This window comes from Bubalus bubalis, chromosome 4 (assembly GCF_019923935.1).
Source record: "Bubalus bubalis isolate 160015118507 breed Murrah chromosome 4, NDDB_SH_1, whole genome shotgun sequence".
Classification (NCBI taxonomy): Eukaryota; Metazoa; Chordata; class Mammalia; order Artiodactyla; family Bovidae; genus Bubalus; species Bubalus bubalis.
The window spans coordinates 45,544,461-45,571,613 of NC_059160.1; the positions used below are offsets into that span (position 1 = coordinate 45,544,461).

The window sequence follows — 27,153 nt, forward strand, 5'->3', positions numbered from 1 at the left end:
TACTGCCCTGCCCCCACCCGTCTATTCCCCATGGGGCTAGAATGACCCTTAAAAATATCGACCTTAGCAGCACCTGCCTCCAGCTCTTCCCTGGCACCTATGACTCTGAGCACAGATGCCCAAAGCCTCCCAGTGTAATAGGGGTGGGGTCCTACAGCCGTTAGCTCGAGACAGGTAGGAGACCATCGGCAGGAGACCTGGGAGCAGGGTAGTTACAGGTCCCACCCCACCAACAGTCAGCCTGGCAGCGGTGTCCTCTCAACGCGGAGTGTGGTAAGAGGGGGATGGCCACCTTCTCCCCGGCCCTCCAGGCCTTCCAGCCTCAGGCCTGAAGGGTGGGGGACAGGCTGGGGACGGTGACCGGCAGGGCTCCAGAGCCCTTGCTTGACTGCCCACTGGCCGGGCCCACCCTTGGGAAGACAGTGAACCTCTCATCCATCCCCACCTCTGAGACCTGAGGTGGTGGAGGTCTCCATGGGTCCCAGTCCACAGAGGCCTCAGCAACTGGAGTAACTGGACACTGTCCAGTTAAGGTGACAGATTTAACCAGCTTCAGTCACTCCATTCAAGTTCCAAGAACTGGTCCAGCTGAGGTCAGTTGTCGACCCCGAGGAGGTGCCAGAGGTCAGGGTTAAGTGGCAAGGACATTGCAAAGCATCGCTTCAGTTCTACTCTGTGGTGGGGGCTGTTCTCTAAGAAGGGCAACAGCTGGGGGCTAGGGATTAACCTGAAGGGCATTTGCTGCAACACATGTCCCTGTGGATCCCGTGCATCGATCTCTTCATGTTAAATGTGAAGCCTGAGGGACAGCTGGGTCTGGGTGCCCGGCTCCCTCAGTGATGATGGCTGGACTGGGCCTAGGGACCTGACGGTGTTGTCAGCTGAAATCTGCCTTCTTATCGGGGCCTGGGCATTGGTGGGAGGACCCAGACTGGGTGCTGGAAGAAGTCTCCTGGGCAGCGTAACCGGCCCATACAGGACCCTCTCCTCTTAGATAGGGCCTGGACCTCAGAGAGTGAAAGTTGAGCCTTGAGAATTTGCCCTTTCTTGTCTGAACAGAAAATAACATTTCTATTGTGGAGGTTTTGACAAACATCATGAGCTGACAGTGACCTGACCTTAAGAAGAAAGGATCTGACAACAAGAAGTTTGCAAAAACTAACCACTCCCCTCCCACATCTTTACTGTCCAAGGGCTTTGCTGAGAGATTTTGGGGACTTCAGGATGTTTAAGGAATGAGCTACTTCTCATCTCCATTCATGGCCCAGCAATAAACCTTTCTGGGCCCCAAAACTCTGATGTTTTGCTATTGTTTGGCTCACAGTATGTCAGGCTCTTGGACTTGCATTCTGTTACACATGCAGCCCAAAGTATTCTTCTGGACCCTGGGGTCCCCCAAGGGCAAAGCTAGATGGACCCTGGGGTCCCCCGAGGGCAAAGCTAAATGCCATGTGGAGCCCTATACCATGACCACAGATACAGAGCTCCACACCAAGGTCATCTCCCAAACTGACTGCGCCCCATAGCAACCGTTGATCTAAACCGGCCAGCTCCCTGACCCCATAGTAGGTTAAAAAAAAAAAAACCTCACCCTAACGAATCACCTAATGCCACCCTTCCAGCAGGAATTTTCTTTGTGTTGAGGCTATAAAAATTGGCCACTGGCCCACAAAGAGCATCAAGCACATCGGCTGTCCCTGGTCCATCAGGAAGTCTGCCCACTGTCTGAGCAGCGCTCCTCACTCCCCTCTGCCCTTTGTTCCCAATACTTTCTCTCTTCTAAATACCCTGTATCTGGAAATTCTTTCCAACCCTCGCACAAGCACATTTTTGTGGCCCATATGGGGACTCAGAGGCTTTAGCAGCAGCCCCGGCTTCTCCCCACCAGAGGGCAGTAGCGCCCTCCCTACTTGTGACAACCAGAAATGTCTCCAGACATCCTGGAACATCTGCTGGGTGGGTGGGGGTTGGGGGGGTGGTGACAGTTCCCTGGGTGAGGTCACACCACTGGATCTTAGCTCTGGAAAAAACCCTGGGAGCGAGGTCAGGACTGTGGGCAGGGAGGTTGGCCGGCCCCAGCCTGGAGGCGCTGACCATGACCCTCGCCCCACAGGGCGTTCGCCAAGCAGCGGCAGCAGCTGACGGCCACGAGGGTCCTGCAGAGGAACTGCGCCGCCTACCTCAAGCTGCGCAAGCAGTGGTGGCGGCTCTTCGCCAAGGTGGGTCTGGAGGGGCCCCACGTGGCACAGGGACGAGCCGGCCTCACGCTGGCCTCCTGCGGGGCTCAGGCTCCGGGGCTGGCACTTTGCCCTTGTGTCCCCGGGCCCAGCACTTGAGCCGGGTACGGTCCTGCCCTGAGGATCTCGAGGGGTATGAGCTGGGGCGTGTGTCCAGCATGGATGGCCGAGGTGCTGTCGACCCGCGTCCCCACGTCACTCCACGTAGAGACAGCACTGCCTACTCAGGAAATCTGGCTGGGATCTGCGTCTGACTAGGTCCTCCCTAGGCTTTCCAAACATCCCTTTATTACTAAAGTGTGTCAGGCTGCTTTGTTCATAAAAAAATAATCTGTGTTAGTTGAAAATTTTTTTAATTTTTAGATTTTTAATTAAAAAAAAAAGCTTTCTTTTCTCCTCTTCCTGTAAAAATGGTAAAATTCCTAGTTTGTATCACTGTCCTTCCATGTCTGCACCCTTCAGTAGCTCAGCTGGTAGAGCAGAGGACTGTACAGGTGGTTAGCTGCTGTTATCCTTAGGTAGCTGGTTGGATTCTGGCTCAGAAGAAGTGGTTCAAGTTTTGGGCTTCGTTGGTGGCTCAACTGGTAAAGAATCTGCCTGCAATGAGGGAGACCTGGGTTTCTATCCCTGGGTTGGGAAGATCCCCTGGAGAAGGGAACGGCTACCCACTCCAGTATTCTGGCCTGGAGAATTCCAAGGACTGTATAGTCCACGGGTCACAAAGAGTCGGACACGACTGAGTGACTTTCATTTTTACTTCCACATCTAGAAGAGCGTAGCTTGTCCTACCAGGTCCTCACTTGTGGCTCATTTTCCCTGTATTCCTCACTGTTTTGTATAGGCTGGGTTTAGACTTATTTACAGCAAAGAAGGTATGTTTTGCACCTGGGCAGCAGGCCTGCACGCAGACCCCTGGGTCACTGTTTGGCCGGCCTAGTTGCTCAGGAGAGCTGCAGGCTCCTAGACCCAATGCTTGCCAGGCCTCCAGCTGCTGACCCGTCCAGCCTCCGAGCAGGTACACTTTCGGGCCCTGGGAAGGGAGCAGCAGGAGGTGATGGGAGAGGTGGGGGCCAGCACTGGAGCTGGGGTGCTGCTTCCTGTCAGCGGGGGCCCACTCCCATAGAAGTTCTGGGGGGCCTTCCCCTCCTCTCCCAGCTGGTGGTGGCTGCAGCGTTCCTTGGCTGTGGATGCACCCCTCCATTCTGCCCCCGTTTCAGCTGGATCTTGTTCACACTCAGCCAGAGGAAGACTCCTGGGTAAGCAGGGTGGGTAGGACCCCCGCCCATCTCCCCATCCACAGGACGACTGTCTGAGAAATCCTTGATTGTCATGAGTTGACAAAAGAAGGGAAATGGAAGCTCAGAGACGTGAGAACATGGCCCGAAAGCCAGAGCCTAGATGTGGAAGCAGGTGTTTCTGACGGCTTCTTCCCACCCCCGGGACCCATAAACAGTGCAGAGGGAGGTAGATGCCTGCTCAGGTGGTCTCAGCTTAGGATGTGGACCCTTGAGACATGAGCAGTGACCCCAGAAGGAAGGTGTATGTTGTGGGTGCTCAGTCCTTTGGGAAATTTCAAGAAAGCTGAGAGGATGGAGGAGGGCAGGGGAGCTAGAGTCCTTCCTCCTTGTGACCTGGCCGCCTTGAGTCTGCCCCTGGGTGCTGTGCAGGGGCTGATGAGGTAAACGGTTTCTTTTGAGATACAAGGAATCAGGTTTCATCACCCACGCTGTCCTGAGTGCCTGCTCAGTGCCAGGTCCTGGGGAAAAATGAAGGCCTGAGAGAGGAAGGACAGGAGACCAAGTGGGGAGATGCAGGCCCTGCTGTGCAACGCCCACATGATGATACAGGGTTTATGATCTTAAGACAAGAAGCCAAACTGTTGCAGGAAGGAGGACCCCTTCCAGGGCCCGAAACTGGGCTCTTTGCTAACACTCGGAAATGAATTGTCTGAGGAGACACATGTGCTGACAAAGCAAGAGATTTTATTAGGAAAGGGCACCCGGGTTGAGAGCAGTAGGGTAAGGGAACCCAGGAGAACTGCTCTGCCACATGGCTCACAGTCTCAGCTTTTATGGTGATGGGATTAGTTTCTGGGTGGTCTTTGGCCAATCATTCTAATTCAGAATCTTTCCTGGTGGTGCACACGTCACTCAGCCAAGATGGATGCTAGCGAGAGGGATTCTGGGAAGTGGACGGACATGCGGTGTCTCCTTTAGACCTTTCCCGAGCTCTTCCGGTTGGTGGTGGCTTATTAGTTCCGTATTCCTTATAAGGATCTCCTGTTACAAAACAACTCATGCAAAAAGTTACTATGGTGCCTGACCAGGGTGGGCGGTTTCAATCAGTGTGCTTCCCCTAACAAAACTGTAGATACATCAGTATAACAAGAGGGGCATGAGATTATATCTATGTGTTTATAAAGGTAGAGGCAATCCTAGAAATTCTGGGTTATTAAAATCACATTCCACTCCCCTCCCTTACATACCCATGTCAGAAGGTCTGGACTTGGCCCCACTCTGTCCACGGAGAGCTGTGTGACCCTGGGCAAGTTGCCTCCCCAGGAATTGTTTGTTCACATCTCTTACCCATTTGTGAAAAACGGCATTCAGTCTTTTCAAGTGGATTTTAGGCTCTCTCTGTGTTGGGAATGTTCATCTTTGTCTACTATAAATATTGCAAACAGTATCTTCCAGTCTCTCATTCTTTTCTGACTTTGTTTGTGGCATCCTTTTGAAATATTTAGTTTTCAAGAGGTCAAATAAAATCAGACCTTCCCTATGGCTCTGGCAATTGTGTCTTGTTGAGAATGGTTTCCCCAACTCAAAATTATTTTTAACATTTTTTATAGTATGTTTCTAGTTCTTTTTCTTCTCCATTTTCATTTCGATCCTTTGGAATTGATTGACTGGTTGATTAGAATCTTTTTGTTTCTTCCTCTTTCTCTTCGTCCCCCCTTCCTTTTATTCCTTCTCCTTCTCCTCATTCAAGCAGGACATGTTTAAGTGATACTTTTCTCAGTCAAAGAGTAGCACACCCATTTCTGCGCTTTCAAAAGTGCCTCCACGGCAGTCAGAAAATGACTCCACGCTTTTCCCCTCAAAGTCCCAGGCAGCAGTTTGGGAGCAGAGAGCAAGACGCTAGAGGAAGCTGGGCCCCACACCCAGAACAGACCTAAACTGGACATCCTGTGGAAGGGGAGGTTTAGGCATGTCCTGCTCAAGTCTTCAAGTCTCAGGATAGTATATCAGATTTTAGGTAAGCCTCATGTTTTTCCACAGTTCTCTCTTCCTCTTTCTCCTCTTATAAACATATCATGGCTGTGGTAAGGAGACATGAAAAAATGCAGGTGTTTCCTGCTACCTGAGAGTACAGTGTTCATACAAAAGCTTTCTTAAACCAAGATGGTGGACAGCATAGACCATGTAGGTCTCACATCTTCTTTTACTGGCAGAGGGTGATCTTCTGGAAAAGCGTGGGATGCCCATAAATGGAAATGCTCAGAAATCTGATGGCACTCTCTATCAGAAAGAGCTTTTATGAAGACAGACAGGAAAATAAATGGAATTACTAACTGTAGGTAAAAGAGGTGTAGTGCTATGTCTTCGAGAATCTGGTTGATTCGTGCCCCAGTAACAGGTCCCACACCTCGTATTTTAGCCAGGCTGTGCCCAGGAGGGTGGAGGGAGCCCCAGAAGCCCTGGAGCAGGAGGATCAACAGAGAAGAGACAGAGCCCCCGCCCGGTGCTGGGAGCTGCAGAAACTCCACACAAACAGACCCACGGGCAGGAAAGTGCAAGATTCCAAGGGAGACTGGAAGGGAATTAGAGGAAAACAGCAGGTGGAGGAAGCTTTTGAGATGGGCCTCCAGGGACAAGTAACATTTCACCTGGTGAGGCAGGTGGGGAAAGTCCTTGGAGGGGTAGCCTGAGCGAAGGCCTGGAGGCTGGGAGGAATCAGAGTCCAGGCAGCTGGGAGTCCTCCAGGCCCCTGGTCCAGGCCCCGTGGAGTCAGGAGGGTGTGGAAGACAGGAGTAGGAGCATCAGGAGGGCCTGGCGATGGGCTAAAGAGTTTGAATCTGACACTGCCTTTACCCCTGCTGTCCCTGCCCATAGAATATGAGCTGTACCACGTGGAGGGAGAGGTTTGGTAGAATCTCTGTCTGCCCACATGGAGGGAAGGTCTCTGTGTCTGTCCATGCAGTTGGGCAGGGACAGCTTCTCTAGGGTCCTCCCCTCTCCCACTGGCAGCCTTTCCAGGAAGTGACCCATCAGAGGCTAACAGAGGAGGACATCCAGATATTAATCCAGCAGAAGGGAGAACCATCCAGCATCCACACCCAGCTAAGGCCCCAGACAAGGGTCAGGACCAGGACAAGAATGGCAGGGAAGGACGGAAGAATAAGTCAAGGGTCATGATGCATTTAGAAGTGTTTGGCATCATCCAGGATCAGCCCTTTCTGCCCAAGCTCTCCTCCTCTCTCTGCCTTGGCTCTTGGTCCTTGTGTTTCCCAATTTCAATTGGCTGCCCTGGCTCCTGGGGTCCTACAGCTTCGAGGCAGAGAAGGAGGCAGGGGACCAGGCAGCTCTCCTCTCCCACGTGCCTGGAGATGGGACTGTCTGTGTAAATTCTCTCCCATCCACACAGTCAGTGCCCACAGCCTCTGTCACCAAGCATACTCCCTGGTAATCAAGCTGATGGTTACTATTCTTGAGCAGAACCCTGGGCATTGCAGAGGGAAGGTGATAGAAAGATTCTAGGATCAGGGCTCAGGTTAGGGGGTTTGGGGGAAACTCTAAGGAAGTTGGGCCACTCTAGACTGGGTGCTGTACAGAATGGCAGGGGCAGTTTTACCAACAATTGCCTCAGTAATTCTATCTACTGAGAGGGGACACCAGAACAAAGATAAAGGTGCAATTGGTAAATAAAAAGCAGTCATAATTTTCAGCCAAGGGAGGGAGCATGAACTCTGGGTTCCTGTCGCCTCCATCCCTGCTTTTCACTTATTATTATTGTTAGCAGCAAAGTGAGAAGAAGCTGGGTATGGGATCTTGAGCCCAGAGAGTGGGGTGGGATCCAGTTCTCCATGAAGAAGTTTTCTGACCTTGGGCAAATCACAGAACATTTATGCTTCAGCTTTTTTAGCTGTAAACGGGGATACAGTGGTACACACCTCCTGGTTATCAGAACAATATGGATTATAATTTATAAAGTCTTAGAGTAACTACCAGTGCAGAGCAAAATCAGAAATACAAGCCACTCTCACGAGTAGCTGTTACTATAACTATAAGGACCTTTACTATCATTTCAGTCAGGTCTCAGCAAGAATACTTAAATAAATAAGTGCTCTTTTTCCTTCTTAAAATACTGCCTAAGTGTAATTAATACGCTTTCTTTTCTCATCTCCCAACACAAGGTAGTCACAACCGGAATCAAAAGAAGTTCTCTCTATATAAAGATCTGCTATTTAAAAAAATAACAGAGAACTGGCAAGACAAAGGATGGACACCATCACATATGATATGTGTGAATGTAAATTTGTACAGTTTCTTTGCATAACAAAGTAGCCTAAGTATGAAAAAATGTTATGTGTTGATACCGTTGGATCCAGTCATTTACTTCTAGAAATAGCTTAATGAAAGAATCTCAAATGGAGGCAAAGTTTTATGCAAGAAGAGTGGTCTTTGCACTACTATTTACATAAAGAATTAAAAACAGCCTGAAGTCCAACAATCAGGAGTGGACAGCAAAGATGACATCATTCGGGTCCTCAGCTGACCAGGGCAGGGCTGCAGGGATTGGAGTGGGGCTGGTGGGACTCCAGAAAAAAGGTTTGTGGGATAAAGGCTATTGCAGAAGCGAGGAAGATGTGGGCCGTGGGAGCTACAGCACCAGGGACTTTATCAAGGCAGAGACTCGAGCACAGGGTGCATGACATCATTTTGCAATAAAAAGAGTCATTTTCCGATTAACATACATCCAAAAATGGACATTTTTTGTACATTAAAGCAAGTAGAGCATAGTCATCACAAACCTGGAATTTGGATCAGAAAGACTTGGGTTCAAGGCCAGGCTCCACCAGAATGTGAAAACTTGGACTGACCTAACTTTACGTATCAGGAGCCTGCAGGTCATAGACAGTGGATCAATATCACCTATAACCAATTAGTAACACAAGCATTCCAAACCTCATGTAATTTCCAGAGGATTCCCTTCCTACCTGTTCTTCTGTCTCTGCTTTTATTGCTCCTATAACTTCGCAGATGGCTGTCTCCTGTCTGATTGTCCTCTCCTTGTACCCCAACAGGAGAGCAGAACTCTGACTGGGGAGGACGGTGGGAAGATGAGTAACTTTCCTTAACACGTGATCTGCAGAGCCCAGGGGACAGAGAACCACGCTGGGTTAAGTCCCCGGTGGCACTAGGCTGTCCCAGGGGAAACCACCCAAGACCTCACCCCTCACTGCCTCCTCAGCCACTGCTTATGCGCAATCAAGCCCACAATCTCTTTTCTCTTCCCCAAGAGTGAAACGACACCTCCTTCCAGCCTGACACAGACGGGTGAGCTGAAGGGAGATCTCTGAGACCCTACTGCTGCCACCATGAGCTCACAATATCCCTGGTACTTCTCAGGTAGTCAGCCACCTCGGCTCTGGCAGGTTCCTACTTGTGACCCAGAATTGAGGGTGGTGGCTCCAGGCCAAATCAACCTGCCCAGTAATCAAGAACCAAGAAAGGCGTGGATAAGCATCCCCCAGAGAGGCCATGGGGAGTCCCCTAACACTTGGTGGTCTGTCCCCACAGCCTCTTTCCTGGTCCTCTCCTCAGGCAGCCACAGACAAGATGCTAACTTCCTCCCCCAGTCTCCTGACCCCCAGCTAATGATTCAGTGAGGCAGGGCAGCCCATGATGGGGGGCGGGCACAGCAGAGCAAGTCCCCGAGGCCAGGCAGGACAGAGAGAGGAGGTCCCCTGGAGCTTCTCCTGCCCTCTCCCTTGGTCCAAGCCTCCTTCTGCTCCTAGACCCTGGGGTGTCAACACAGAGGCTGTTTCCTCCACCTCTCGCCATGCTGCCCACCCAGCTGCTCTGTGAGGTTAGTGGACTCTAAACTGAACCCCAATATGGCCTTTGCTGCCTCCCACACCTGTGTGACCTGGAGCACCTTAACTGTCCTAACCTGTAAAATGAGGAGAATATTTCCTATGTTGTGAAGAGGACCAAATATAATGTGTGTCCGTGGCCTGGGCCAGGGCCTGCCACATAGTAGGTCCTGCCTAGTGCCGTGCTGTCCCCTCTACCTGGAATGTGTTAGTTCCAAGTAGAAACCTCTCCCGTTCTCTAGAATCCCCTCTCTCCTGTGCTGTGCTAGGGCACCTGCCCAGTGCTCCCATATATAAACACCTGATTACCAGGTGACTGCCTCAGGCAGGTACGAGTTCTATTGTTCTCAAATGCCCATGCAGACACCCAGTTCAGTTCAGTCGCTCAGTCGTGTCCGACTCTTTGAGACCCCATGAATTGCAGCACGCCATGCCTCCTTGTCCATCACCAACTCCTGGAGTTCACCCAAACTCATGTCCATCGAGTCGGTGATGCCATCCAGCCATCTCATCCTCTGTCATCCCCTTCTCCTTCTGCCCCCAATCCCTCCCAGCATCAAGGTCTTTTCTAATGAGTCAACTCTTCACATGAGGTGGCCAAAGTACTGGAGTTTCAGCTTCAGCATCAGTCCTTCCATGAACACCCAGGACTGATCTCCTTTAGGATGGACTGTTTGGATCTCCCTGCAGTACAAGGGACTCTCAAGAGTCTTCTCCAATACCACAGTTCAAAAGCATCAATTCTTCGGCGCTCAGCTCTCTTCACAGTCCAACCCTCACATCCATACATAACCACTGGAAAAACCATAGTCTTGACTAGACAGACCTTTGTTGGCAAACTAATGTCTCTGCTTTTTAATATGCCGTCTAGGTTGGTCATAACTTTCCTTCCAAGGAGTAAGCGTCTTTTAATTTCATGGCTACCATCACCATCTGCACTGTTTGGAGCCCCAAAAAATAAAGCCTGACACTGTGTCCACTGTTTCCCCATCTAACCCCATGAAGTGATGGGACCAGATACCATGATCTTCATTTTCTGAATGTTGAGCTTTAAGCCAATTTTTCACTCTCCTCTTTCACTTTCATCAAGAGGCTCTTTAGTTCCTCTTCACTTTCTGCCATAAGGGTGGTGTCATCTACATATCTGAGGTTGTCGCTATTTCTCCTGGCAACTTGATTCCAGCTTGTGCTTCTTCCAGCCCCACATTTCTCATGATGTACTCTGCATATAAGTTAAATAAGCAGAGTGACAATATACAGCCTTGACGTACTCCTTTTCCTATTTGGTACCAGTCTGTTGTTCCATGTCCAGTTCTAACTCTTGCTTCCTGACCTGCATATAGGTTTCTCAAGAGGCAGGTCAGGTGGTCTGGTATTCCAATCTCTTTTTTGAATTTTCCACAGTTTCTTGTGATCCACACAGTCAAAGGCTTTGGCATAGTCAATAAAGCAGAAATAGATGCTTTTCTGGACCTCTCTTGCTTTTTCCATGATCCAGTGGATGTTGGCAATTTGATCTCTGGTTCTGCCTTTTGTAAAACCAGCTTGGACATCAGGAAGTTCACGGTTCACCTATTGCTGAAGCCTGGCTTGGAGAATTTTGAGCATTACTTTACTAGCGTGTGAGATGAGTGCAATTGTGCAGTAGTTTGAGTATTCTTTGGCATTGCCTTTCTTTGGAATGGAATGAAAACTGACCTTTCCCAGTCCTGTGGCCACTGCTGAGTTTTCCAAATTTGTTGGCATGTTGAGTGCAGCACTTTCACAGCCTCATCTTTCAGGATTTGAAATAGCTCAACTGGAATTCCATCACCTCCACTTGCTTTGTTCGTAGTGATGCTTTCTAAGGCCCACTTGACTTCACATTCCAGGATGTCTGGCTCTAGGTGAGTGATCACACCATCGTGATTATCTGGGTCGTGAAGATCCTTTTTTTGTACAGTTCTTCTGTGTGTTCCCGCCACCTCTTCCTAATATCTTTTTCTTCTGTTAGGTCCATACCATTTCTGTCCTTTATCGAGCCCATCTTTGCATGAAATATTCCCTTGGTAGCTCTAATTTTCTTGAAGAAATCTCTAGTGTTTCCCATTCTGTTGTTTTCCTCTATTTCTTTGCACTGATCACTGAGAAAGGCTTTCTTATCTCTCCTTTCTATTCTTTGGAACTCTGCATTCAGATGCTTATATCTTTCCTTTTCTCCTTTGCTTTTCACTTCTCTTCTTTTCATAGCTATTTGTAAGGCCTCCTCAGACATCCATTTTGCTTTTTTGCATTTCTTTTCCATGCGGATGATCTTGATCCCTGTCTCCTGCACAATGTCACAAACCTCCACCCATAGTTCATCAGGCACTCTGTCTAAGATCTAGTCCCTTAAATCCCACTATACACTTCCACTGTATAGTCATTAGGGATTTGATTTAGGCCATACCTGATTGGTCTAGTGGTTTTCCTTACTTTCTTCAATTTAAGTCTGAATTTGGCAATAAGGAGTTCATGATCTGAGCCATAGTCAGCTCCCAGGCTTGTTTTTGCTGACTGTACAAAGCTTCTCCATCTTTGGCTACAGAGAATATAATCAATCTGATTTTGGTGTTGACCATCTGGTGATGTCCATGTGTAGAGTTTTCTCTTGTGTTGTTGGAAGAGGGTGTTTGCTATGGCCAGTGTGTTCTCTTAGCAAAACTCTATTAGCTTTTACCCTGCTTCATTCTGTACTTCAACACCAAATTTTCCTGTTACTCCAGGTATTTCTTGACTTCCTAGTTTTGCATTCTAGTCCCGTCTAATGAAAAGGGCATCTCTTTTGGGTGTTAGTTCTAAAAGGTCTTGTAGGTCTTCATAGAACCGTTCAACTTCAGCCTCTTCCAGCTTTACGGGTTGGGGCATAGACTTGGGATTACCGTGATATTGAATGGTTTGCCTTGGAAACCAACAGAGATATTCTGTCGTTTTTGAGATTGCATCCAAGTACTGCATTTTGGACTCTTTTGTTGACCATGATGGCTACTCCATTTCTGCTCAGGGATTCCTACCCGCAGTAGTAGATATAATGGTCATCTGAGTTAAATTCACCCATTCCAGTCCATCTTAGTTCACTGATTCCTAAAGTCTTGACGTTCACTCTGCCATCTCCTGTTTGACCACTTCCAATTTGCCTTGATTCATGGACCTAACATTCCAGGTTCCTATGCAATATTACTCTTTACAGCATCGGACCTCGCGTCTATCACCAGTCACCTCCACAACTGGGTATTGTTTTTGCTTTAGCTCCGTCCCTTCATTCTTTCTTGAGTTATTTCTCCATTGATCTCTAGTAGCATATTGGGTACCTACTGACCTGGGGAGTTCCTCTTTCAGGATCCTATCATTTTGCCTTTTCATACTGTTCATGGGGTTCTCAAGGCAAGAATACTGATGTGGTTTGCCATTCCCTTCTCCAGTGGACCACCACATTCTGTCAGACCTCTTCACTATGACCCATCCGTCTTGAGTGGCCCCACACAGCATGGCTTAGTTTCATTGAGTTAGACAAGGCTGTGGTCCGTGTGATCAGATTGGCTATTTTTCTGTGATTATTGTTTCAGTGTGTCTGCCCTCTGATGCCCTCTCACAATACCTACCGTCTTACTGGCTTTCTCTTACCTTGGACTGGGGGTATCTCTTCACGGCTGCTCCAGCAAAGCGCAGCCGCTGCTCCTTACCTTGGACGAGTTGCCCCTCCTGACCTTGAACATGGAGTAGCTCCTCTTGGCCCTCCTGCCGCGCAGCCGCCACTCCTTGGATGTAGGGTTGCTCCTCTCGGGCCCCTGACCTCGGACATGGGGTAGCTCCTCTCCACCGCTCCTGCAACGTCGCAGCCTGGCATTCTCAATCACCGCCCCTGACCTTGGGCGTGGGGTACCATCTCTCTGCCGCGCTTCCTGCGTGGTCCGTCACAGCAGCCCCACTTCCGGAGTGGGTAGCCTTTCCCTTCTCCAGGGGATCTTCCCAACCCAGGGATTGAACCCAGGTCTCCCACAGTGCTGACAGATTCTTTACAAGCTGAGACACAAGGGAAGCCCTAAGTAAGTGTTAGTTGCTCAGTCGTGTCTGACACTTTGCGACCCCATGGACTGCAGCCCACCAGCCTCCTCTGTCCATGAGATTTTCCAGGCAAGGATACTGGAGTGGGTTGCCAGTTCCTTCTCCAGGGGATCTTGACAACCCAGGGATCGAACCCAGGTCTTCTGCACTGCAGGCAGATTCTTTTCCAACTGAGCTACAAGGGAAGCCCACAGACACCCAGGTGCTCAGTTATTTCCTCCACCCACAACACCCTAATCAGTCAACACGCAGATCTAGTGCTGTGAGTTCCCTCCACGTGAGCCCTGTTCATTTCTCCTTTAGTGATACATGAGAAAAAGAAAATCAAAGGACACTTAATACTTCAGGGAATGATAGAGGAAGAGATCTGACATCTCTTCATTTAATAAGGACACTGATATTACTGAATTAAGGCCCCACACTTAAGGCCTCATTTCACCTAATTACTGCCTTAAAGCCCCCTATTTTCTAATACAGTCATTGCAGAGTGGGAGTGTCTGGGCGTTAACTTATGAATTGGGGCTGGTGCATACAGTCCACCTGAGACCCCAGATAAATCCATCAACAGCATGCCAGATGAATGCTGCTCAGAAAGGTGAACTTTAACCACTTATACTCGATACCGTTTACATCATACCATAGTTTATTCAAATCTTCAATTTTGATTTTTCTGTCTAGGGAGCCAAAGCTTTTATAAGGATGTCACTGAGTATTTCCAGGGGAGTGTGAGATGGGAACAACTGCAATTCCTGCTCAGTGAAGACAAACCCTGGGAGAATTTTGTGACCGAGGCTGATTTGTCCAGGTTACCATGCAGGTACACCAGGAATGTCACCAACATGCCCCAGGAAGATTTTCCCAGGCTACTTTCCTCCAGGAAGATCCTATGGTTGGGGGCGAGGATGTTCCTTCTCAAGATCCTATTTGGAATATTTCCTCCATGTTATTTACTGTCATTGATGACGTTGGGTTGAGAAGAGACAAAACTGGCGAGGAAGGGCAGGTTATATGACCTTGGACAAGTTACTGAACTACTCTCTGCTTCATCATCTGTTCAGTTTTATTGTGAGGACTCTGAGATCATGCATACAAGTTCTTTTCATGATTGCTGACACAGAATAGCTGCTAAATCAATCCTAATTTTAAAATAAGCTTGTTGGGAAGAATCAGGGATCTTCTTCCTGGAGATGAGAACCAAGAAGGACTTCCTTTGGGTCAAGTCAGAAAATCCTGATCCAAACATCATTTTGTGTTCCTGGGATTCTGACTAGAATTCTTTCATTCCCCATCTTAGGAATTATACGAACACTGCAGGTTCCTGCTGTCCAATAAGGCAGAGAGGCTGGAGGGGAACTGGCTGGACCTGGTGGGATCCTGGATCTAGCCCTGCCCAACTCTGGGCCTGTGGGCTTCAGACTTTGAGTCTCAAATTTGTTATGTATTATGTGTCCAGTGGGAATAGCAATTCAATCTGATGGATTGTAGTGATGGCCTCAGAGTGAACTGCAGAGTCAGTGGTGGGGAACCAAGTGTAGTCATCTTGTCCAAAGAACCAGGGAGGCCTGGACCAGGGTCAGACCTAGGGGTCAGGGTGGAGCAGAGGGTCCAGGTTGGAGGACTAGTAGGCAGGCTTGGGCAGCAGGCCAGGACTAGAGTAAAGAGAGTGGGCCCCAAGGACACAGAACTGAAGGGGCTATGACCCTAGCAGAGGTCCTGGGAGTAGGAGAGGGAACATTTTTTCCCTTCCTGATGGGATCCTCTCAAGCTGGGCTAGAAGGCCCTGGATGACCCTGCCCTCCATACCCTGCCTGGGACCTGGATTATCACTCCATCTGGGACCCTCTTCTAGTCTACATGGAGCCGCCCTGTCATGGGAAGGCCGTGTGGCTCAATGAGCCCTCCAGGGTCATAGTAAGTGGCTGTGATTGTGTGTCATTTGAGCGATTCTGAGGAGCCTCTCTCATCCCCACCAAAGAGGAAAACACTTCCTCCACCAGCTGTGCAACTGCCGGTCTCTTCAGGCTCAGCCGTTCAGATGGGTGTTTCCTCAAGTCTCTTGACTCTTTAGAGGTTCCATAAAGTTGCACACAGCCTTGGGGTGCAGGCTCATGAAGCTGTCACAAATTAACATGTGACCCCTGAGAGGTCAGGGGTGCTCGGCGCTGGGTCAGGAGTCAGTGAGGTGGGCTGGAGGGCCCACAAAGAACAGGGCTCACAGCACATCTCCTGCTTCCCAGTCAATATGGGCAGTGGACAGACCCAGTGTCTTTCTGCTGAGAAGGCCAAGGGTATCAGGCTTGGGTGAGAGCAGAATCCAGGCAAAATGATCGTTAAGGGTCCTTCTAGCTGAGTTTTGATTAAAAAGAAATAAAATTCTAGGCACACAGTTAGCCAATCTGAAAAGTATGAGGGCACAGTCCCAGGACTGTCCTTACATTTCCCATCACGGGCAAATTTGGGGGATCCCACAACCACCCTCAGGTTCTAGAACTCCACTGAATGATGCACAGACTAATTTAAAGCTTCAGGATCCCAGTTATGGTTTATTACAGGGAAGGATGCAGTTCCCCATCAGCCACAGGGCAGATCTGGGCAGATTTCACACACGAAGCTTCCATTGTCCCCAGGATGCATTACTGTCCTGGATCCAGTGTAGCAGGACACATGGAGCACTGCCTGCCAGGGATGCTCACCCTATTTAACAACAAATTACTCTGACCCATTATCCCCAGCCCCTCCAAGAGTTCAGACCAATGCCCTAGAGCCCAGCTCCTCCAGAGGTCAGAACTGATACCATGTGACCCAGAGGCCCATCACATGTCAACACATCAGAATGTCCAGTGGCCAAAGTCCCAGGCAGACGAGGACATTCTTATTAGCCAGAATATTCTTGGGGCCTAGGGACCACATCCTAGCAGCCAAGAGCAAAAAACAAGAGGACTCCTCACTATACACTAAGGTCCTTGAATGAAGGGTTTTCTGCTCTAATCCCAATGAATTCTCTTTGTTTATCTGTGAAGTTCCCATTTTACACACATTCTGGAAGTGATGGTATTGGTCTGCCTTTGAGGTGTCTTTATCAAATATCTCTCTTAAGTTAAAGGTGTCCTAAGATGACTTTTGCTTATTTATTCCATGATTGAATAAGTACATGGAGCACTAACAAGATCCAAATGAGGGTTTGAGGTTGGAAAAATTTTTACATTAGTAAAATTCTTGTGATTTATAATAAAATCTCTGTGGTTTATGCAGGATAGAGCTTGTTGAGCCTGTTTTATAGACCAGCAAACTGTCTTTCTAAGGCTTTAATATTCATTGTTACAGGATAGAGGCTGATGTACTCCGTGAATATCTGACCAAGGTGCAAACAGTCATGGCCAGGAAGGACCAAGACAGACTCCAAAAATACCAGCAGAAAAAGGAGAGGTTTTTGAAGGAGTTTCCTCAGGTAAAACAGGAGCTGAAGGAGAACATAAAAAAGCTCCGTGAGCTCACAGACAATGTTGACAAGGTGCACAGGGACTGCACCATCTCCAATGTGGTAGCTTCCTCCACCAGCATTGTGTCTGGCACCCTGAGCATCCTTGGGCTGGTTCTGGCACCCTTTATGGTAGGCCTCAGTCCGGGACTCTCAGCCACTGGAATAGGGCTGGGAGCAGCATCTGATGTAACAGGTATTTCCACCATGGTGGTGGAAAATGTAAACCTGTCATCAGCAGAAACCCAGGCCAGTCAACTTAACACAGCCGAAATAAAATCCTATGTAAATGATCTCTACCAAGTTAAAGATTTGGGGAAGCATATTCGTGCCATCAGGGTGGCCAGAGGCAACCCTCAAATACTACCCACTGTTCAGCACTGCGTAACCACCGGGCAATTCGTTGTCCAAACTGCCCAGTGAGTGAGTACACGTTTCAAAGGCACAGCTCTGGCAGCAACTAGAGAAGCCCGCATCGGGAATGGAGTTCTGTCAGGTTTATTCATGGGGCTGGACGTGTACTCCCTGGTGAAAGACGCACAGGACTTGCAGGAGGGGGCAAAGACAGCATCGGCTGAGAACATGAGGCAGAAAGCCCAGGAGCTGGAGAAGAACTTGGAGAAGCTCACCTGGATCTATGAGAGTCTGCAATAGGGCCCGACTGGGCCACCCCTAGAGCAATGCAGGGACCAGGGACGCGTGCAGGGTCAAGGAGAGAAAGCACTTATTTTGGACTGAAGAAGACACTGAGGGCAGAATAAGGGAGAGACAGGGAGACTAGCAATGAGAGGCCAGGAATAGGGGAGCTTTGAAAATGGGAGAAAGCCAAAGAGTTAGGATTGTAGAGATCCAGTACAAGTAGCAGGGGCTCCTCTATCACCCTCCCCATGGTCCGATATTCCAGCAAGAAGGGTTTCCCCTGGTGATGGTGTCTAGCCCTACTTCTCCAGCATCAACTCACCTTTGAACTCAGCAGGGAGTGACTTGTTTGTTTCCTTGTTTCATTAAAGTTTAGTTGATTTACAATATTGTATTAGCTTCAGGTGTATAGCAAAGTGATTCCATTATAAATGTATCTATGTACATATTTAGAAGAAATGGCAAGAATACACAGAAGAACTGTACAAAAAAGATCTTCACGACCCAGATAATCACGATAGTGTAATCACTCACCTAGAGCCAGACATCCTGGAATGTGAAATCAAGTGGGCCTTAGAAAGCATCACTACGAACAAAGCTAGTGGAGGTGATAGAATTCCAGTTGAGCTATTCCAAATCCTGAAAGATGATGCTGTGAAAGTGCTGCACTCAATATGCCAGCACATTTGGAAAACTCAGCAGTGGCCACAGGACTGGGAAAGGTCAGCTTTCATTCCAATCCCAAAGAAAGGCAACACCAAAGAATGCTCAAACTACCTGCACAATTGCACTCATCTCACACACGACTCAAGTAATGCTCAAAATTTTCCAAGCCAGGCTTCAGCAATACATGAACCATGAACTTCCAGATGTTCAAGCTGGTTTTAGAAAAGGCAGAGGAACCAGAGACCAAATTGCCAACATCTGCTGGATCATGGAAAAGGCAAAAGAGTTCCAGAAGAGCATCTATTTCTGCTTTATTGACTATGCCAAAGCCTTTGACTGTGTGGATCACAATAAACTGTGGAAAATTCTTCAAGAGATGAGAATACCAGACCACCTGATCTGCCTCTTGAGAAATTTGTATGCAGGTCAGGAAGCAAGAGTTAGAACTGGACATGGAACAACAGACTGGTTCCAAATAGGAAAAGGAGTACATCAAGGCTGTATATTGTCACCCTGTTTATTTAACTTATATGCAGAGTACATCATGAGAAACGCTGGACTGGAAGAAGCACAAGCTGCAATCAAGATTGCCAGAAGAAATATGAATAACCTCAGATATGCAGATGACACCACCCTTATGGCAGAAAGTGAAGAGGAACTAAAAAGCCTCTTGATGAAAGTGAAAGTGGAGAGTGAAAAAGTTGGCTTAAAGCTCAACATTCAGAAAATGAAGATCATGGCATCTGGTCCCATCACTTCATGGGAAATAGATGGGGAAACAGTGGACACAGTGTCAGACTTTATTTTTCTGGGCTCCAAAATTACTACAGATGGTGACTGCAGCCATGAAATTAAAAGACGCTTACTCCTTGGAAGGAAAGTTATTACCAACCTAGATAGCATATTCAAAAGCAGAGACATTATTTTGCCCACAAAGGTTCATTTAGTCAAGGCTATGGTTTTTCCTGTGGTCATATATGGATGTGAGAGTTGGACTGTGAAGAAGGCTGAGCGCCGAAGAATTGATGCTTTTGAACTGTGGTGTTGGAGAAGACTCTTGAGAGTCCCTTGGTCTGCAAGGAGATCCAACCAGTCCATTCTGAAAGAGATCAGCCCTGGGATTGCTTTGGAAGGAATGATGCTAAAACTGAAACTCCAGTACTTTGGCCACCTCATGTGAAGAGTTGACTCACTGGAAAAGACTCTGATGCTGGGAGGGATTGGGAGCAAGAGGAGAAGGGGAGGACAGAGGATAAGATGGCTGGATGGCATCACTGACTCGATGGATGTGAGTCTGAGTGAACTCCAGGAGTTGGTGATGGACAGGGATGCCTGGCGTGCTGTGATTCATGGGGTCACAAAGAGTCAGACATGACTGAGCGACTTATCTGATCTGATCTGATGTACATATTTATCCTTTTGAAATTTTTTATAAGTTCTTCAGTGCAGTTCAGTTAGTCGTTCAGTCATGTCCGAATCTTTGCAACCCCATGGACTGGACTGCAGCACGCCAGGCCTCCCTGTCCATCACCAACTCCTGGAGTTTACCCAAACTCACGTCCATTGAGCCGGTGATGCCATCCAACCAGTTCATCCTCTGTCGTCCCGTTCTCCTTCCATCTTCAATCTTTCCCAGCATCAGGGTCTTTTCAAATGAGTCAGCTGTTCGCATCAGCTGGCCAAAGTATTGGAGTTTCAGCTTCAGCATCAGTCCTTCCAATGAATATTCACGACTGATTTCCTTTAGGATGGACTGGTTGGATCTCCTTGCTGTCCAAGGGACTCTCAAGAGTCTTCTCTAATACCACAGTTCAAAAGCATCACTTCTTCAGTGCTCAGCCTTCTTTATGGTCCAACTCTCACATCCATACATGACTAATGGGAAAATCATAGCTTTGACTGTAGCGGAATTTGTCAGCAAAGTGATGGCTCTGCTTTTGAATATGCTATCTAGGTTGGTCATAACTTTTCTTCCAAGAAGCAAATGTCTTTTAATTTCATGGCTGCGGTCACCATCTATAGTGATTTTGGAGCCCAAGAAAATGAAGTCTGGCACTGCTTCCGTTTTATCCCCATCAAGGAGATCTGCAGGATGCCAAATTCTCTCCCCACTCACGCAAGACGGACAGATGTGGACACAGCAGAGTGGGTCCCAGAGTCTCTGTGAAGGAAGAGTTCAGGCAGCTTTCCCCCTGAGGTGGGGCTCTTCCAGAAGGGAGTTGACACTTGATGCCAGTTGCAGAGGGTCCCTGTTGGCCCCGCCAGACTCAGCTCCCTGTGGCCCCTAGGGACTTGGGCCTTCAGCTCAGTTCTTTGGACAAGCAGTAATTGATGTTTATGACTCATCTTGAGCTAACAGGGAGCATTTATGGAAGGAAAGTACATTTTTTAGACTACTGGAAGGTTGAAGGATTTCTCTTCCTCTGAGGAAATGGCATAGTCCAGAAAACAGACTGACCTGCCAGTTTCCCCATTTGGGGGCAAGTCTGAACCTTAGTTTTCCCAGGTGCCATTAGGATAGTAAATGCTTCCATTGCAGGGCTGTGGTAGCTTGCACGATGTTGAGTGTGAAAGTGTTTTACAGACTGTAAAGCGTTCAGGTGCTGCTATGTTTTCCCACAAAGGTTCAGATTTTTAACAATTTGTTTCAATTTTTGAAAATTGTCAAATTTACCATTTTACCCACTTCTAAGTGTACAGTTCAGTGGTATTAAGGACACTCACGTCATTGTACAACCAGCATCACCATCCATCCACAGAATGTTTTACATCAAAAATAAAACTCTGTTGCAATTATATACTAATACCTCATTCTCCCTCCTCTCCACCCCTGGCAAGCACCAGTGTACCCCTGATCTTTATGAATTTGCCTCCTCTCAGGACCTCATGTGAATGGAATCATACAATATTGATGTATGTATACAATATTGTAACGGGATTTTTTTCTTTCTTTTTTACTTCCTGTGGTAAAATATACACAGCATACAATTGACCACTTAACCGTTTTCAAGTGTACAGGTGAGTGGTATCGAATACATTCGTCTATTCTGCAGCCATCACCACCGTGCCTGTCCACATTCTTTCTTCCTGAAACCTGAGACTCCGCTGGACCGCAGCTCCCCTCCCCCCCCCCCCCACAGCCCCTGACGACCACCACCCTGCTTTCTGTCTTTATCAATTTGCCTATTCTGCAACCTAATAAAAACAGAAAATACAATAAGTTTTTGGTAACTGTTTTATTTCACTGAACACAATGTCTTCAAGGCGCATCCAGGCTGTAGCATGAGTCTGAATTTTCTTCCTTTTAAAATAATTTTTAAAAAAAAGAACTTTCTTCCTCTTTTAAGTGAGTATTAGTCTGTGGTATGTATAGACAGGATTTTTCTATTATTTTCCTTTCTTCCACACTTTGGCCATTGTGATGAGAGCAGCCTGGCAGTGAGTGGCCGAGACCAGTTCCCCTGAGGTCACCTGTGCTGTCAGCCTGGAGGGGATCCCTTGTGCTCTGCCCCCTGGTGTCCACATCCAACAGCAACTCTGATGACTTTAAAGCCTTCGGGTCACATGCTCAGTCTGAAGCTCCCTACTCACTCCCACTGATCCTATACAAAGGGAGGAGGACAGGCAGGTGGGTCGCTGCAGCCATCCTGGGGCACTTCTCTTGTGATATTGGGGTCAAGTGGAGCCCAATTTTATCGTCATTGAATCTTTAGGATCTCCAAATGGGGTGGTCTCAGCTCACGTCCCTGGATTTAAGTCTTGCTGAATCCTCACCTTGATTTGAGTCTGCAGTTCCCATGGTGGCTCTCCCGGGAGCTTGTGTTATTGAGTCCATGATGGTCTGGCATCTATTAGGCATTCTCAGCAGAGGACCTTCATGACAACTGGACACAACTCCTCTGGATTAGCTGAGTTCTGCATCTCAGGGTGGTTTTGCTTACCTTCCAGTAAACTCATGCTAGTGGAAGAGAGAAGAATCAGGAGGAAGGAGTTTACTGGGGAAAAAATGATTCAAAGAAAAAAAAAATAAGGAACTTTAAACAAGGAGTGGCGTTTACAATAGGCGGTGACAACCTTGGTTTGAATCTTGGCTCCTCCCCTGAGTTGCTGGAAGAAAGCCCCCTCCTTGCCCCTGCCATCAGTTACCTTACTGCAAAAATCAGGTCAGATTCCTGGTCTGCGTTCCAGGGTAATTGTCAGACCAAACTGTAGAGTGTGGTCCTCATGGAGTAACACCCATCACTCCTCTGTCCCTCCCTCTAAGAAGGGGAAGGTGACCATGATGACTGGGGCCATTTTCTGGGATGAAGCACCCCTGATGGAAGGGCAGGTGGGCCTCCGTGGGGAGGTCCAGCCTCACTGCTGCCTCTTGTGGTGGGGGCAAAAAAGAAAAGTCCACCAGGACTCTCAGGATGTAGGACCTTTTCTTCTGTTTCTTCATCTGAAAAATGGAGCCGACACTTCCTAGAGCTGATGTGAGAGTACAACAGGAAAAGTATGGACAGAGCCTGCACAGAGGGTGGCTAATGCTCAGCCCTCCATACACTGTGGCTCTTTGCTCAGGAACCAAACAGAAAAGAAGACTGGTTTTCTGTTGTTGACTTTTGAGTTCCAGATCACCAGCCTTCCTGTAAAGGTCCTCTATTGTGACAAAAGAAACTGTGCAACTAGAAATAATCCAGGGTAGAAAATAGCAGCATGCTCTCAGCCCTTCCCACAAACTTGGCATTCATCCAAATGACCTTGACCACCAAGGCTGGGCCTCCTCAGGCGAGTTGCTGGGACCTGAAGGCACTAGTTCTGTGCCTGTCAGCAGGGCCACGTCCAGAAGGACTTGATCAAAAGGAGTTGGGTGGGGCGTGGACAGAGAGGCTGAGGGGTGGCCTTAGGCCCCTCTCCCAAGTACCAAGGGAGCAGAGCAGGGACAGGGGACTCTGCCGGGGAGGTCCTGGAGGGCTTCTCAGAGGAGGTGATGCCAGACTTTGGCTTTACAGGGTGAGTATGATTTCTCCGGGTTCAATGCAGCAGGTGTCCTGGCAGAAGGACCTGCATGAACAAACCCTAGAAGCCACGTGGACGTGACCCTCAGCAGCAGCAGTATGACCAGTGTGTGGTGAGGAGCTGGTGTGTTCTGGAACATACCACGTGCTGGTGGTATGAGGTGAATAATGCAGGCAGGCTGGTGAGTGGGTGGGGGGAGGGGGGCTGAGGGGGTGGAAAGACAGCCAAGGGTGGGGGAGTTGTTGGCCAAGGGACTCACGGTGTGTTGCTGGCAGGTCTCTTTCAAGGAGCCGAGACAGGGTGGGCTGTGTCAGAAGGACGTGAGATGTCAGGGCTGGGGTTGTTTCTCTAAGGGGGCAGCAGAAGGGGGGAAATAGGTCTGGGCGGGGCCTGGTGCGCAGGGTGTTGGTAACTTAAGCCTCTCAGAAGTGAGGGTTTCATTTCCCCTTTTGGTTCTCTGAATATATCTGGGACTAGAAGGTGTGGGTGGTTTATTGCAGAGACACACAAAAGGCGGCTGCATCTGCAGAGCTGAGAACAGCTGGATCTTGTTCACACTCAGTCAGAGGCAGACTCCTGGGTAAGTAGAGGAGGTAGGACCCCTGCCCATCTCCCCATCCTCAGGACCACTGTCTGAGAAAACCTTGATTGTCACTAGTTGACAAAAGAAAGGAAATGGAAGCTCAGAGACGTGAGACCATGGCCCGAAGGACAGAGCCTGGATGTGGAAGCAGATGTTTCTGATGGCTTCCTCCCACCGCCGGGACCCCTGAACAGTGAAGAGGGAGGTAGACGCCTGCACAGGTGGTCTCTGCTTGAAATGTGGACCCGTGAGACATGAGCAGCAACCCCAGAAGGAAGGTTTATGTTGTGGGTGCTCAATCCTTTGGGAAATTAATAGAAAGCTGAGGGGATGGAGGAGGGCAGGGGGGCTAGAGTCCTTCCTCCTTGTGGCCTGGCCACCTTGAGTCTGCCCCTGGGTGCTGTGTGGGGGCTAATGGGGACAAACGGTTTCCTTTGAGATACAAGGAATCAGGTTTCATCACCCACCCTGTCCTGAGTGCCTGCTCAGTGCCAGGTCCTGGGGAAAAACGAAGGCCTGAGAGAGGAAGGACAGTAGACCAAGTGAGGAGACACAACCTTGCTGTGCAATGTCCACTTGACGATACAGGTTTTACAATCTTACAACAAGAAGACAAACTGTAGATTCATCCGTATAAAAAGAGGGACATGAGATTAGATCTATGTGTTTATAACAGTAGAGACATTATTAGAAATTTCTGGGTTATTAAAATCACATTCCACTTCCCTCCCTTACATACCCATGTCAGAAGGTCTGGACTTGGCCCAACTCTGTCCATGGAGAGCTGTGTGACCCTGGGCAAGTTGCCTCCCCAGGAATTGTTTGTTCACATCTCTTACCCATTTGTGAAAAACAGCATTCAGTCTTTTCATGTGGATATTAGGCTCTCTCTTTGTTGGGAATGTTCATTTTTGTCTACTATAAATGTTGCAGCGTCTTCCGGTCTCTCATTCTTTTCTGACTTGGTTTATGGCATCCTTTTGAAATATTTAGTTTTCAAGAGGTCAAATAAATCAGACCTTCCTTATGGCTGCAGCGATTGTGTCTTGATGAGAATGGTTGGTCCAACTCAAAATTATTTTTAACATTTTTTTCTAATATGTTTCTAATTCTTTTTCTTCTCCATTTTCATTTAGATCCTTTGGAATTGATTGACTGTTTGATTAGAATCTTTTTGTTTCTTCCTCTTTCTCTTCATCCCCCATTCCTTTTTTTCCTTCTCCTTCTCCTCATTCAAGCAGGACATGTTTAAGTGGTACCTTTCTCAGTCAAAGAGTAGCACACCCATTTCTCGGCTTCCAAAAGTGCCTCCATTGCAGTCAGGAAATGACTCCACGCTTTTCCCCTCAAAGTCCCAGGCAGCAGTTTGGGAGCAGAGAGAGAGAAGCTGGAGGAAGCTGGTCCCCATACCCAGACCAGACCTGAACTGGACATCCTGTGGGAGGGGAGGTTTAGGCATGTCCTGCTCAAGTCTTCAGGTCTCAGGATAGTATATCAGATTTTAGGTAAGCCTCATGTTTTTCCACAGTTCTCTCTTCCTCTTTCTCCTCTTATAAACATATCATGGCTGGAGTAAGGAGACATGAAAAAATGCGGGTATTTCCTGCTACCTGAGAGTACAGTGTTCATATAGAAACTTTCTTAAACCAAGATGGTGGAGAGCACAGAACATGTAGGTATCACATCCCCTATTACTGGCAGAGGGTCATCTTCTGGTAAAGTGTGGGATGCCCATATATGGAAACTCTCAGAAATCTGATGGCACTCTCTATCAGAAAGAGCTTTTATGAAGACAGACAAGGAAAACAAATGCAATTACTCAACTGTAGGTAAAAAAGGTGTAGTGCTATGTCTTTGAGAATCTGGTTGATTCATGCCCCGGTAACAGGTCCTACACCTCGTATTTTAGCCAGGCTGTGCCCAGGAGGGTGGAGGGAGCCTCAGAAGCCCTGGAGCAGGAGGAGCAGCAGAGAAGAGACAGAGCCCCCGCCCGGTGCTGGGAGCTGCAGAAACTCCACACAAACAGACCCACAGGCAGGAAAGTGCAAGATTCCAAGGGAGACTAGAAGGGAATTAGAGGAAGATAGCAAGCGGAGGAAGCTTCTGAGATGGGCCTCCAGGAACAAGTAACATTTCACCTGGTGAGGCAGGTGGGGAAAGGCCTTGGAGGGGCATCCTGAGCAAAGGCCTGGAGGCTGGGAGGGAATCAGAGTCCCCCCAGCTGGGAGTCTTCCAAGCCCCTGGTCCATGCCCTGTGGAGTCAGGAGGGTGAGGAAGACAGGAGTAGGATCATCGGGAGGGCCTGGTGATGGGCTAAGGACTTTGAATTTGACACTGAGAAAGTAGGGAAAACCACTAGACTATTCAGGTATGACCTAAATCAAATCCCTTATGGTTATACAGTTGGAGTGAGAAATAGATTTAAGGGCCTAGATCTGATAGATAGAGTGCCTGATGAACTGTGGAATGAGGTTCATGACATTGTACAGAAGACAGGGATCAAGACCATCCCCATGGAAAAGAAATGTAAAAAAGCGAAATGACTGTCTGGGGAGGCCTTACAAATAGCTGTGAAAAGAAGAGAAGCAAAAAGCAAAGGAGAAAAGGAAAGATATAAGCATCTGAATGCAGAGTTCCAAAGAATAGAAAGGAGAGATAAGAAAGCCTTCTTCACTAATCAATGCAAAGAAATAGAGGAAAACAACAGAATGGGAAAGACTAGAGATCTCTTCAAGAAAATCAGAGATACCAAAGGAACATTTCATGCAAAGATGGGCTTGATAAAGGACAGAAATGGTATGGACCTAACAGAAGCAGAAGATATTAAGAAGAGATGGCAAGAATACACAGAAGAACTGTACAAAACAGATCTTCACGACCCAGATAATCACGATGATGTGATCACTCACCTAGAGCCAGACATCCTGGAATGTGAAGTCAAGTGGGCCTTAGAAAGCATCACTACGAACAAAGCTAGTGGAGGTGATGGAATTCCACTTGAGCTATTTCAAATCCTGAAAGATGATGCTGTGAAAGTGCTGCACTCAATATGCCAGCACATTTGGAAAACTCAGCAGTGGCCACAGGACTGGGAAAGGTCAGTTTTCATTCCAATCTCAAAGAAAGGCAATGCCAAAGAATGCTCAAACTACCGCACAATTGTACTCATCTCACATGTTAGTAAAGTAATGCTCAAAATTCTCCAAGCCAGGCTTCAGCAATAGGTGAACCGTGAACTTCCAGATGTTTAAGCTGGTTTTAGAAAAGGCAGAGGAACCAGAGACCAAATTGCCAACATCTGCTGGATCATGGAAAAGGCAAAAGAGTTCCAGAGAAGCATCTATTTCTGCTTTATTGACTATGCCAAAGC

At 48.1% G+C, this 27,153-nt stretch overlaps 2 protein-coding genes and 1 pseudogene across 3 annotated transcripts in view; all 3 read left to right on the forward strand.

Annotated features, from left to right (window-relative positions):
* Nucleotides 1–27,153, forward strand: part of LOC123332141 (apolipoprotein L3) — a 262,937-nt gene that overhangs the window by 183,075 nt on the left and 52,709 nt on the right. The gene's annotated exons all lie outside the window — the stretch shown is intronic.
* On the forward strand, nt 116–18,096 carry LOC123332133 (annotated as a pseudogene).
* LOC102407347 (apolipoprotein L3-like) overlaps nt 23,680–27,153 on the forward strand; it is a 34,477-nt gene continuing 31,003 nt past the window's right edge. The window contains exon 1 of one of the 2 annotated variants that reach the window (XM_044937652.2): nt 23,680–23,780. The gene's annotated coding sequence lies outside the window, so the exon portion shown is untranslated. The remainder of the gene's footprint in view (nt 23,781–27,153) is intronic. The other variant, XM_044937656.2, reaches the window with a different exon arrangement.